The 13,018-nt window shown below is 42.7% G+C and overlaps 1 pseudogene; it reads right to left on the bottom strand.

Annotated features, from left to right (window-relative positions):
• Nucleotides 1-7,781: 7,781 nt before the first annotated feature.
• LOC124799678 lies at nucleotides 7,782-7,900 on the bottom strand (annotated as a pseudogene).
• Between the last annotated feature and the right edge of the window lie 5,118 nt (nucleotides 7,901-13,018).

The raw sequence follows: 13,018 nt of genomic DNA, 5'->3' as shown, positions 1-13,018 counted from the left end.
TGGAATTTGCAAGCTACGTAATTTTCAGAAGTGACCTGAGTTGTTTTTGTGTAACTTTATGACACAAAATTAGTGACTGGTGTCAGTAGCATGTCCATAACGAGAAACCACCAGTGTACCTGTGTGCAACGAAACATTATATGATAATGACACTTTTTTAAATTTTATCACCCTTAATTAGGGAGTATAGTTTTTCTGAAACATTCCATAATTACTGTCTGCAGAGTATTTGTAGTTAAATTATGTCGCCCTTAACTGTAACGATTTGCAGATTTTTTGTGAAACTTTTGGCCAATTTCATTTTACATCCGTAATAAAATTGTAGAATCTCAAGCATAGAAGTAAAAACTCAGAAGTAAGTTATTCAAGGCTGTTTCGAGCGGGAAATCACCTGCCGTTAACTGAATATTTTATTATGAGTGCTAAATCAAAATTAACCCACAGTTTTTTGTAAATATAATCTCAATAAATCACTGTAATTGCAGGTTAAATGATTTAATCCTAAATTTAAGAATGAGAGATGTACTTACCACGGAATCGGCACAAGAAGTTTATTTCATTCAATAGTCGTTACGTCTGGGGGCTGTCTAATTTACCAACCGTCCGTACACTTCTCTCATATTTCTCCTGTGGGGGGACATAGTCGCCATGGTGGGGTAACATTGTTTAAATCGAGGAGTATCTATGCAAGAGTAGGCTGCCAGTGCCAGTAAAAAAAAAAATGGCGGTATGTGACCACCTCTTCATGTTGTGATGTGGACTAAAGTGTCTGCCATAAGGAATATTGACCGAAACGTTCGGAAATGTGTTTTCTGACCTTCTTGCGTCCATGCAGTAACACAATCAGAAAAGAAGCGCCTCGTTTCTTCTTTTCCCTAGTTTGTGAGGATCGGGAATATTTTGTGCTCTCCGGCAGGTGTCAACTACACAGATAAAATCCAGTCTGTCTGCCTGATCAACTGAAAGAGCAGAAAAGGCCAAAGATATTAATGATTTGAAAATGGTTCAAATAGCTCTGAGAACTATGGGATTTAACTTCTGAGGTCATCAGTCCCCTGTAACTTAGAACTACTTAAACCTAACTAACCTAAGGACACTACACACGTCCATGCCCGAGGCAGGATTCGAACCTGCGACCGTAGAGGTTGCGCGGTTCTATTAATGATTGCCTCTTCTGTTCCGCTGCCATACAATGCTGTGTTCCAAATGTACATTGTCAGAAATTTCTTCCTCAAATTAAGGCCTATGTTGCACATCAGCAGACTTTCCTTGGCCAGGAATGCCGTCTTTGCCTACGCTAGTCTTCTCTTTATCTCCTCCTTACTTCGACCGTCATGGATTGCTTTGCTTCAAAGGTAGCAAACTGCGTATACCTCTCGATGACTGATTTTGATGCTAAGAGTCCTGTCATTCTCAATTCTGCTGCTTCTCATACCTTTGATTTTTTTCCCGGTTTCTTCTCAATCCACATTCTGCACTAATTTGACTGTTTACTCTGTTCAACAAAAAAATGGTTCTAAGCACTATGGGACTTAATATCTGAGGTCATCAGTCTCCTAGACTTAGAACTACTTAAACCTAACTAACCTAAGGACATCACACACATCCATGCCCGAGGCAGGATTCGAACCTGCGACCGTAGCAGCATCGCGGTTCCGGACTGAAGCGCCTAGAACCGCTCAGCCACAGCAGCCGGCTCCGTTCAACAGATACTACTGTATAATACCTCTTCACTTTCAGTGAGGATACCAGTATCATCAGCGAATCTTGTCAGTGATATTCTATCACCCTGAATATTAATTCCACTCTTGAACTTTTCTTTCTTCCCGTCATTGGTTCTTCGTTATAGACTGAACAGGAGGGCGAAAGACTGTATCCCTGTCGTACATCACTTTTATTCCGAGCACTTCGTTTTTGACCTTCCTGTCTTATTGTTCCGTCTTGGCTCTTGTACATAAAATACATTGCTCGTTTTTCCCTATAGCTTACCCCTATTTTTCTCAAAATTGCGAAGATGTTGCACCATTTCACATTGTCGAACGTTTTTCCTAGGTCTACGAATGCTACGAGAGTGTCTTCATTTTTCTTCAACCTTCCTTCAATTATCAAGAGCAACGTCAGAACTGCCTCTCTGGTGCTTTTACCTTTCCTGAAGCCAAACTGATCGTCATCTAGCTTATCCTCAGTTTCCTTTTCCTTTCTTCTGCATATTATTCTTGTCATCAGCTTGAATGCATGAGCTGTTAAGCTGATTATACGATAGTTTTCTCAATTATCGTCCCTTGCTACTCTCCAAATTTTATGGATGACGTTTATCCGAAAATCTGATGGTACGTCGTCATTTTCATAGATTTTACACACCAACTTGAATAGTCGTTTGGTTGCCATTTTCCCCAATAATTTCAGAAATTCCGATGGAATGTTATCTATTCTTTCTGCCTTCTTCGTTCTCAAGTTTTCCAGCTCTTTTTTTTATTTTTTTTTTAGTTCTGAATCTATTACTAGATTTCCTATGTCTTTCTTTTCGACTCCAATTTCTTCTTCTATCATGTAGTTAGACAATGTAGCTGTTCCACCTGGTTCATTTATCTTTGTCCTCGGTGTCGACGTACTGCTTTGCCACACTGGCTGAACATTGGATTGTGGATTCCGACACTGACTACTGTAAATAATGTAGCCGACTGGTGCACAGTTGCGTTTCACAGTACTTTAAATTTCACTTTTCACAACCCCCCCCCCCCCCCCCCCCGCCCGAAGTAATACACAGTTACATGGCCAGTGCACTATTGTTTAATTTCGATAAGTCTCATTAACAGTTTGCAGGTGAACCTCCACATACTGCTACAATAGTTTCCTGTTGAACATCTAACAACAGTAAAACCTAACCACAAAGTTCACAGTTTTTGAGGAATAGAGAGGTACTTCTGGAACAGAAACTGTCATTGTTTTTACACACGATCTAATTGTTTAACACTTATTCCACAGTTAAGTTGAAATGTTTCAAGTTTCCACGTACACAAAGGTAGGCCTTCTAACGTCTCTCCCTCTTTTTTTTTTTTTTTTTGCCTTTAAACCTATGAACGGCACAGGTAGCGCATTTAGTTTTCCAGCGCGACATGGGGCCATTTCTCAAGGCTGCACGCAGCGCATTCCTTGGCGGCGCGTGTGTCGGACGGGCGGTGGCCGACGTGCAGGTAGCCGGGCCGTGGACCGGCGGACCGGGGTTCGATGCCCGAGAAGAAGGGCGCCGTCTGACGGCAGAACCTGCTCCGTCACCAGCCGGCGGCGGCGGCGGCGGCGTGCAGCGCCCCAACCCACCACCACCACCACTGCCCGCCGTGCACCTGTCGCCGCAAACGCAGAAACGCAAACCCGCGCACCACTGGTCCCAATACGTTTTCGAGATCTGCATCATCAAAAAGCGCCATCGCCTGAAATGGCGTACTGTGGATGTTAACGTGCTTACGCGGCTTAGTGAAAACAGAATAAACATCAGAATCACATATTGCTGAAAATACCCAACTGGTACCTTACTAGATAGACTGAAGAAAGAAAAATAGATGTTTACAGCGCTTGCAGATTTAGAGACTGTACTACTCTCTATGAAATTCAATAAGTTACCGGGGATAAAATACGGGGAACCAAAAGTTTTCTTCACCTTGTTCAGAAACTAAGACTCCAGTTACAAGAGGCGGACATGAAAGTGAACTAGTAGTTTAGAAAGGAGTCAGACGCGGTTGTAGTCTACCCCAGATGTTATTAAATATGTACGAGTATATTGAGCAGGCCGTGAAGGAAACCAAATAGAAATTTGGAAAGCTAATTTACCTTACAATTTTGTCAGAGACGGCATATCACTTGAAAAAGCGTTTGAACGGTATGAATAGCGTCTTGAAAAGAGATTTAAGACGAACGTCAAGGAAACGGGAAATAATGAAATGAACATAAATTAAACTGGCGAATGTTGAGAGAATTAGATTAGGAAATTGGACGCTTCAGGGGGTAGGACGTCAAACTGGCCGACTTCGAGAAGGAGAGGCACCATAGGACATTTTAATCTGCACTGTCTATACTTTTACAAATAAATTCATAAATGTTCGTCAGTATGACCAGAAATGATTCAGGATTCACGCTTATAGCAGTGGAAGTTCAAAAACACGAAAAAATAATATTTTTTAAATGTGAAATTTCATGATTTTTTGCACTTACTGTTGGCTGCATTTGTTGCTATAGGTACACTTTTCTTCATAAGTAAGAGAGATTCTTCGATGAATTTTGCACAGCTTACAAACCATACTTACAGGTGTATGAAACTCCAGAATTTATTTAATCTGTGGAAAAATTAATGGGCTGTTACGTTTTAAACTTCGTGTTTAGAGAAAACTCGAATTTTATAGTTAATTATCTCAATTTTTACCACAGTTTTTAACAGATTTGGGAAATTCTAGAGTTTCATACACCTGTAGGTATGGTTTGTATGCTGTGCAAAATCCATCGAAGAATCTCTCTTACTTATGAAGAAAAGTGTACCTACAGCAACAAATGCAGCTAATTCCAAGTGAAAAAATGATGAAATTTCACATGTAAAAAACATTTGTTATGTTTTTGAACTTCCTCCGCTATGAGTGTGAATTCTAGTCCTTCCTGGTCATGCTAACAAAGTTTTATGAATTTCTTTGTAAAAGTATAGACAGTGTAAATTAAAATGTCCTGTGATGCCTCTCCTGCTCCAAGTCGTCCCGTTCACGTCGTACCCCCCTTAAATGGTAGATGAGTTTTGTTACTTTGTTGGCAAAATAACTAAATACGGCCAAAATACAAAGCCTAGAAAATTCAGACTAGCAACAGCGAGAGAAGCCTTTCGGAAAAAAAATAATTTGCTAACACAGAGAGGTAGTTATAATTAAACTTCCACTACTCGAGAAGGTCAGCACAAAAAAACAAATGATCGTAGGACAACAAAAAAATGGTTCAAATGGCTCTGAGCACTATGAGACTTAACTTCTGAGGTCATCAGTCCCCTAGAACTTAGAACTACTTAAACCTTACTAACCTAAGGACATCACACACGTCCATGCCCGAGGCAGGATTCGAACCTCCTACCGTAGCCGTCGCGCGGTTCCAGACTGTAGACTGGCGTAGGACAACAAATCTTGGAGATATTTCCAAGGACTTGCGGACAAGAAATAACGAAGGAACTGTTGAAAGAATCACATTTTAATTTCGGCATGAAAAAGCGACATTTGTTAATTGCGTACCGTGTTTCGGTTCCAGGTTATAAACGTAGCTCAGTATCAAGACCATCTGCTTCCACGCCAGAGTGAAACCGCTCTAGAGATACCATTTCACAATAGCACTCAGCTATTTTCGAACGGTGGACCACTGAATGTTCAGCTGTCGTGGGAGCTCGTGGCACTGCTTGAAGATCGCACATTCCGTCCAGCAGTCTCAGCCATGGCAGCAGTAACGTTTTCAACAATTTGTGGCGCATTCGACCGTCGGTCTCTCCCAGGACCAATTCCCGAATCACCAAACAATTCGAAATTCTGAGTCAAATTCTTCAACACCGTTGCGGAAAGAGGACATCTCCGTTTTCCTTTGATGCGTTGATACTCGCTACGCACGCTGCACTATTGCTGTTGTTTTGAAAAAACAGCTTTACGAGTAATGCTCTGCTCGCCTTGTCCAGACGCATGCAGTTGGTCTGCAACTGCAATGCACACAGGTGTTTGTGTTTCAACCCTACGTCGCCGTACCACTAACGGCGCCTAATGGCACGTCATGATATTAGCACTACTAAGAACCCAAATACTGCAGCGCACTGTTTGAACATTACTCGTATTAAGTTGAGCACCCATACAGTAAACAGTTTTCCGTCTACGCTGGCTCAAACAGCGAACATTTAATTATAACAATCCCGTAAATTTAAATCTTAGAAAGTCTTTTCTGAAGATATCTGTAGCGTAGCCTTGTACGGAAATGAAACGTGGACGATAAACGGGTTGGACAAGAAGAGAATAGAAGCTTCTGGAACGTTCTACTACAGAAGAATACTCAATATTAGAAGATGCTCAATATTATATGGGTACATCAGATAATTATTGACGAAATACTTAATCGATATGAAAAATTTGTGTCACAACTTGACTAAAATGGTGGACAGGTTGATAGAGCTCATCCTGTGTCATCAAGGAATCCAAAAATTGGTTACTGAGTGAAGTGTGGAAGGGAGATCAAGTCTACATTAAGCACGTTATTAGTGCAGGTTTCATTAGTTATGCAGAAATGAAGGGGGCTTTCGAACGATAGACTATCATGGAGAGCTGCTTCACACATCAGACGAGACTTCAGACTGAAGACAAGAACAACACCATCCGAATAGGAGGTATCCTAAGTAAACTACTTTTCTAGAAGTTTACTATGCTTCTGGGAAAATGGACAGTTGCGTCGAGAACACACCGAAAATTGAAGAACAAAACACAAGACCTCATGAATTCGAAGATACAAGCTTGATCTGTTGGACACTCGCCCCCAAATGATCAGCTGCGCGTTATAGAGGGTGTCCCCAAATAATACTGTTTGGATATTAGTTCAAGGACAGTAACCGCACTACTATTGTCTGTAGAAAATCATATCGGTTTGATTTTGGTCTTCACGTGGTATCTAGTCGATAACCGTACCCAGAATGTGCTAAGGTACTTCACTTTCCTGCCCATCTACTTTTAACTCATCGAATTTGTTTAATTCAAGATGATAAACTCAAAACTGAAACAGTTTCGAACAAGCACTTGTAAAGCTTAATATTACAACTACGTGTAGGAAAAATCAGAGATGATGAACATGTCGATAAGCTAACGTAAATATTAGGTAACGGTACCGTATCTTCTTCAACTTTATTTCACTGGAGTGGTGGACATCTTAACAATAAGAAGCGGGTTGTCTGTGTTAGTAGACGTTTCTAGTTGTTCATCGATGCTCTCATGTTCAGCATGGTGGGGGCCTACCCTCTTTTTGTACACAGAGCTCATATCTTAATGGAATTCATTTCGGAAAGTGAAGATGAGCGAAGATGTTCTATTCATTGTTCAAAACCTTCACCTGACCTAGCCTCGACTGACGTTTCGTTGGTTGATAATAGGAAATTGTTGTTTAGGAAACATCTGTACTAAATTTCGAAGGATGTTCAGCGATATTTTCTATGTATTTTGATGTAATAGTCCTTGGTCTCCAATACTTCCTTACAGAATTATACTGTGATTATAATTTGTTTGCTATCCCAGTTACCTCTCTTTCTGTGAAAATACGTTCAGAATAGTGGAACAGTCAGTAACACGCAGTCAGCAATAGCACAATCCACAACATAAGACAGAAAATAATGCGCCTATGTACGGATGCAAATGCTTTGGTTAAGACAACATCCGAGATCACAATAACGTTCGTTTATTACGATCGGTTTCGGGTTATGTTAAAGCCATCCTCTGATTTTTTGCGCCTCCTATAGCTGGTGCTCCTCGGTTTTTCACGTGATACCATGATCGTACACTGCGAAAAAACGGAGGAGCCGCCAGCACCAGCCATAGCACTCAGTCTTCAGGCCACAAGTGGCCCATCGGGACCATCCGACCGCCGTGTCATCCTCAGATAAGGATTCGGATAGGAGGGGCGTGTGGTCAGCACACCGCTCTCCCCGTCGTTACGATGATTTTCTTTGACCGGAGCCGCTACTAATCGGTCGAGTAGCTCCTCAATTGGCATCACGAGGCTGAATGCACCCAGAAAAATGGCAACAGCGCGTCGCGACCCGGTTGGGTCACCCATCCAAGTGCCGGCCACGCCCGACAGCGCTTAACTTCGGTGATCTGACGGGAACCGGTGTATCCACTGCGGCAAAGCCGTTGCCACAAGCTATAGGGGGCCCAAAAAACCTGAGGATGGTTTTAACATAGCCCGAAACCTGTTGTAATAAACAAATGTTATTGCGATCTCGACTGTTGTCTTAACCAGAGTATAGCACCAGATTGATACCCTCCACGGACAATGTTGTCTACATTCAAGATGCAACAAATGCACTGCGCTGTGGTTGCCGTCGCTGTGAAATTACCTCAACATAGCATCGCAAACACGACGTTCATAGCGGCCAGCTGACACACAACTAACACGGCCGCAGAAACAACGTCTAGACGAGCCGAGTAGCACGAAACGCAAGCTTGAGGGCGACGAGTGAGGTGGTGTTACTGTTGCCGACAGTGACGGGCAGTACTTTTTGAGCTGGTTCTGTTGACGCATTGCAGAAATGAAAGTGGAGATTAATCTTAGCCATTTTCCATGTTCTCTAACCCGTGACTGAGTGCTGAACATAAATATACACAAAACTGCAACCAGTTTCTCTGTGTTTCAGACTGTTCTTCGGATCGGGCACATGAAACTTACATCTGTCCGTAGCGTGGTGCTAATTACGGTTCTGTGGTAAGAACACAGATATAAAGGCTTAATGGATCACCTTGAGTGATAGTTATATAGCGGGTTGTATACGAAAACTTATTTACTGGGGCAGTGTGGCCGTCATTGCGAGAGGGGGCTTCAGAGAGTAACCTTCACACGGTAGTGACAGTTTAAGTGAGTTTTACTGAATGCTACACTGCACTTCAAAGTCACACAGATACCTGACACTATTTTCCAACATGGCCAGCAAGTCTCTGTAAACTGCGATCGGGACGTTCCACCAAGCGCTCAACTCCTTGGTGATAGCATTCTGCTCCTTAATCACAAACCCATTCGAGAAGCAGTATGTAAACGCCCTCGTCGTCGAAAAATCTGCGACTGCTGCCAGTAAGTTCCTTTACCGCCTGGGCATTGTCGCCTGTGATCGATGTCGACGGCCTACCTTCCCGACCAGCATCACGCCCGCACACATGGCCTTGGTCACTACAATTACACTATAGCTGAACGCGACACTGCGTTTGGTCCATATACCGCCAGAATTTCAGAATTACACGTTTTGCCCACAAGAATCGTATTGTGCCGCGTACTTCAACTCTGAAGTACGCTTCCAGTTGCCAGGTAATTCCACACCCGCACTGTGATATGTAAATTATGTTACCCGAACCACAACAGAACTGCAAAAACCAAGAGCATGTACCCTCTTCTGACAATGTGCCAATATTGTGCAATAGTCTTAACATGAGACGACGTAACTTACTTTTTGAAGTCCCCCCTTGTAACTCACCACTGGCATCTTACTATTCATTGAGTGGCAGCCTTGGAGGGGTACTTACTTTCACTAGCAGGAGCTTCTTTTGATTATTATTATTTCTTTTGTTCCAGCCTGCTATGAAGGCATATCCTATCCACATTCGCTCTTATTTTTGTTTGGCGACGTAACCTTCTCTGAATAGTTTTGCCCATTATTTCAAATAGATTTAGGCCCATCTAAATTTGACGAACGATTCCTTCGCTGATTGAATTTATTAAGGTCGCCACGGATAAAGCTGTGGTATTCTATGGGGCCGTCAGAGAAAGCTACGTACCGCTAGCTAAACTTGAGCCAAGCACTTTGGATTTGAGGAGCGTAATCATCAATACTACAAATGTGACATTATTTTCAGATGTATTAAAAATAAATTAACAATCACGGAAATAGCTTCAAATGATAAAATATTTATTTTTGACTAATATTTTTCATATCAACAGTAATTTTTTTGTATTTAATAGATGGACAAAACATTCCTTGTACGTTTATATACGATCCTATGGCTTTCTCACACGAGAATAACAAGCCACGTTGGCCTTAATCTGTAGAGTCCTGTGGGGTGAGAAAATCTGGGAAGCACGTGGTCACTGCTCACGTTTCTAACACAGACATTCACATGCACTAATTCACACGGCAAACAAAATCTCGACAGCATTTATTAGTGGGAAGAATTGTATGCACCTTGTGGCTGGCATCGACCAGGATTTTGGTGGCTGCACATCTTTGCGTGAAGCGTTTGTAAACAAATCGATTCATCTTGACGAATACACGCTCGGTGCAGTTTTATTGGTAGTTTAAAATGTCCCGCACAAATAAAATAATATGGCGGACATTAACTTTTAAGGCTTGGGCTGTGCTTTGAATCTATAGACCGCGTGGTGGCGCCTAACGGAAATCGCACTGTTATGACACTGATTAACTGAACCAAAAATTGTAACCAGAATCTATATGGTAATTCAAAAAATGGCTAGGAGAAGAAATTGTTGAGATTAACAAATTATTATTAACAAATTCAAATACCTTTTGTCCCTTGTTCGACACAGACGTTCTGAGGGAACGTCTGCTCGCTTACCTGTCTTCAGAACAACTCTACCTGCATCCGTCGCGCGGAGCTCTCTCCGAACCGCCCGAGGTGGTGGGGGAGGCCCGTGACCAACCTGTGCTAGGAAAACGATTTACTTTACTCATCTTTGGCCAAGCCCTCCTGTTCCTGCTCTCTGCCTCCCACCAAAACCGTTTAGGTTGGCAGAAGATTAAGAAACCCACCACTTCTCTGGTTCTTCTTCGTTGATCCATTATAGATCGTGGGACAACGGCTGTCATGTATTTCTTGATGCAATAATTTACCAACAGCTGTATGTATTGTGGAAATTTATTTTATGAACTTATTATGTACTACCAGTTTCGGCATTACATTGATGCTATCTTGAGGTCCCACACGTCATAGTGTAAAATCGCTATACACGGAAGGAGCCATATAACTGGATCCGTGAATCAAATCGCTATGCAACAGCTCTTGGTGGCCAGGCGACATGATTCACAGATTCAGTTATGTGCCTCCGTCCATGTATAGCGATTTTACGACTATGACGTGTGGGGTCTGAAAATGGCATCAACGTAATGCCGCAACTATTAGCACATAAGAAGTTTATAAAATAAATTTCTACAATACCAACGGCTGTTGGTATATTATTGCATCATGAAACTTCTCTGGTTCGTCTGCTACTGCATTCAAATCATTCACATTTGTCCACACACTTTCAGGAAGGGTGAAAAATGGAAATCAGGACACAGGACGTGCACATAAGAATGAAAATAGAAATGTGTAGACCCATATTGCTTCTACAGGCAAGCGGTTGTTGGGGCTGAGATTAATTAGTTGCATCACTCATTTTTTTAATCATGTAACGACACCTATTGTGATGTTACACCCGTAGTTAGCTTCCATTTCAATTGCCTATTGCCCATAGATTACTCCCTTTTCACTATAAATATAAATATTTTCACCATAAATCCGGCAGCATCCAGCATATGCTGTGGAGTGATGCATATTAGAAAGAAATCCACTCAAAGATGTAATATTCTTTGACACAAACAATTCGTCACTTTTTGTACATATTATACAATCGATGTGTGGGGAAATACATCGATCTAAACTGGTGTTAACACTGAATGCCAGAAAATAGTGTTATAGTAGTTACATGTTCAGAAACTTGCAGCTGTTTGTACTCGGTGCAGTCACAGTCACGTGAGCACCTGACGGCGACCACTGTGGCCGAACGGTTCTAAGCGATTAAGTCCGGAACCGCGCTGCTGCTACGATTGCAGGTTTGAATCCTGCCTCGGGCATGGATGTGTGTGATGTCCTTAGGTTATTTAGGTTTAAGTAGTTGTAAGTCTAGGGGACTGATGATCTCAGACGCTAAGTCCCATAGTGCTCAGGGCCATTTGAACCAAAGCCATTTGATCACCTGACAAAACCCAAAATAACCACTTTTTCAGAGCGGACCGCTGCAACATGTGCAAAAAGAGAGTCAGTGGTAAGGTTCTAGAAGAGACGGATAGAGATGTATGGCAATGCCGACGCCAGTGGCAAGGCCAGTTGTGCTAGGTTTCTCGGCTGAGTATACAGGGCACGAACAGCCATATCGATTGGGTTTTAATCTGGGGAGTTTGGTGGCCAGAGGAGTACGGTAAACTCGTATTGATGCTCTTCGAACTACGCACATACCCTTCGGGCTGTGTGACGCGTTTCATTGTTTGGTAGATGCCGTCGTGCCGAGGAAAACAAATCGCATGTAGGGGTGGACATGTACCCAACTGATGGATTGATACTTGTGTTGATCCATTACGCCTCCCAGAATGACAAGATAACCCAGGGAATGCAGCGAAAACATTGCCAAGACCATAATACTTCTTAATAATTGGCAACCAATGCTGTACAATCGCAATAAAGTCATGATATGTTCAATTGACTCTTTTATTAGAGCGTGTTACGCGTTTCGGGATTACACCCATCTTCAGACATCACAAACTTCAACTCCTTCCTAACCAACCAGGCGTACAGCCTTGACAAAGAAAAGTTTGAGTTGTCAAGGCTGTACGCCTGGTTGGTTAGGAAGGAGTTGAAGTTTGTGATGTCTGGAGATGGGTGTAATCCCGAAACGCGTAACACGCTCTAATAAAAGAGCCAATTGAACATCTTTATTGCGACTGTATAGCCTTGGTTGTCAATTATTAACATAAAATTGATCGCAGGCCTCAGACGGGATTTTATGTCCTGTATACCATAATACTCCTTCCTCCGGACTGGATCGTTCCGGTGACTGTTGCAAGGTGTTTCTTTTCAGACGTTTCACGTCATTCACGCCAACGGCCAACATGATTCGTCTGAAAAGGCCAGCTGTCCAGCTGTCGCTACTCAGTGGACGTCAAGTGGCAGTACTGGCGTGCAAATTCCAGCCTTCGTCGCCGATGAACAGCAGTCAGCACGGATGCATGAACCACGCACCTGCTGCGGAGGCTCATACGCAGCAACGTTCGCTGAACGGTCGTTGAGGAGATACTGTTGACAGCCCTTTGGTTCATCTGGGCAGTCAGTTTCTCAACAGCTCTACGTCTATTCGCCAGTACACATTTCCGCTTCTGTCGTTCACCCCTGCCATTTGCATCCCGTGGTGCACCACAGTTTTCTCGGCGCCAGTTTTGGATAGCGCCAGTTCACCATGCACGGTATACTTTAACCACGGCGCCACGCAAACAGTTTAC

This window comes from Schistocerca piceifrons, chromosome 5 (genome assembly GCF_021461385.2).
Source record: "Schistocerca piceifrons isolate TAMUIC-IGC-003096 chromosome 5, iqSchPice1.1, whole genome shotgun sequence".
NCBI lineage: Eukaryota > Metazoa > Arthropoda > Insecta > Orthoptera > Acrididae > Schistocerca > Schistocerca piceifrons.
Note: the sequence above shows the minus strand (reverse complement) of the source record. Positions and strands in the feature narration are given on the sequence as shown.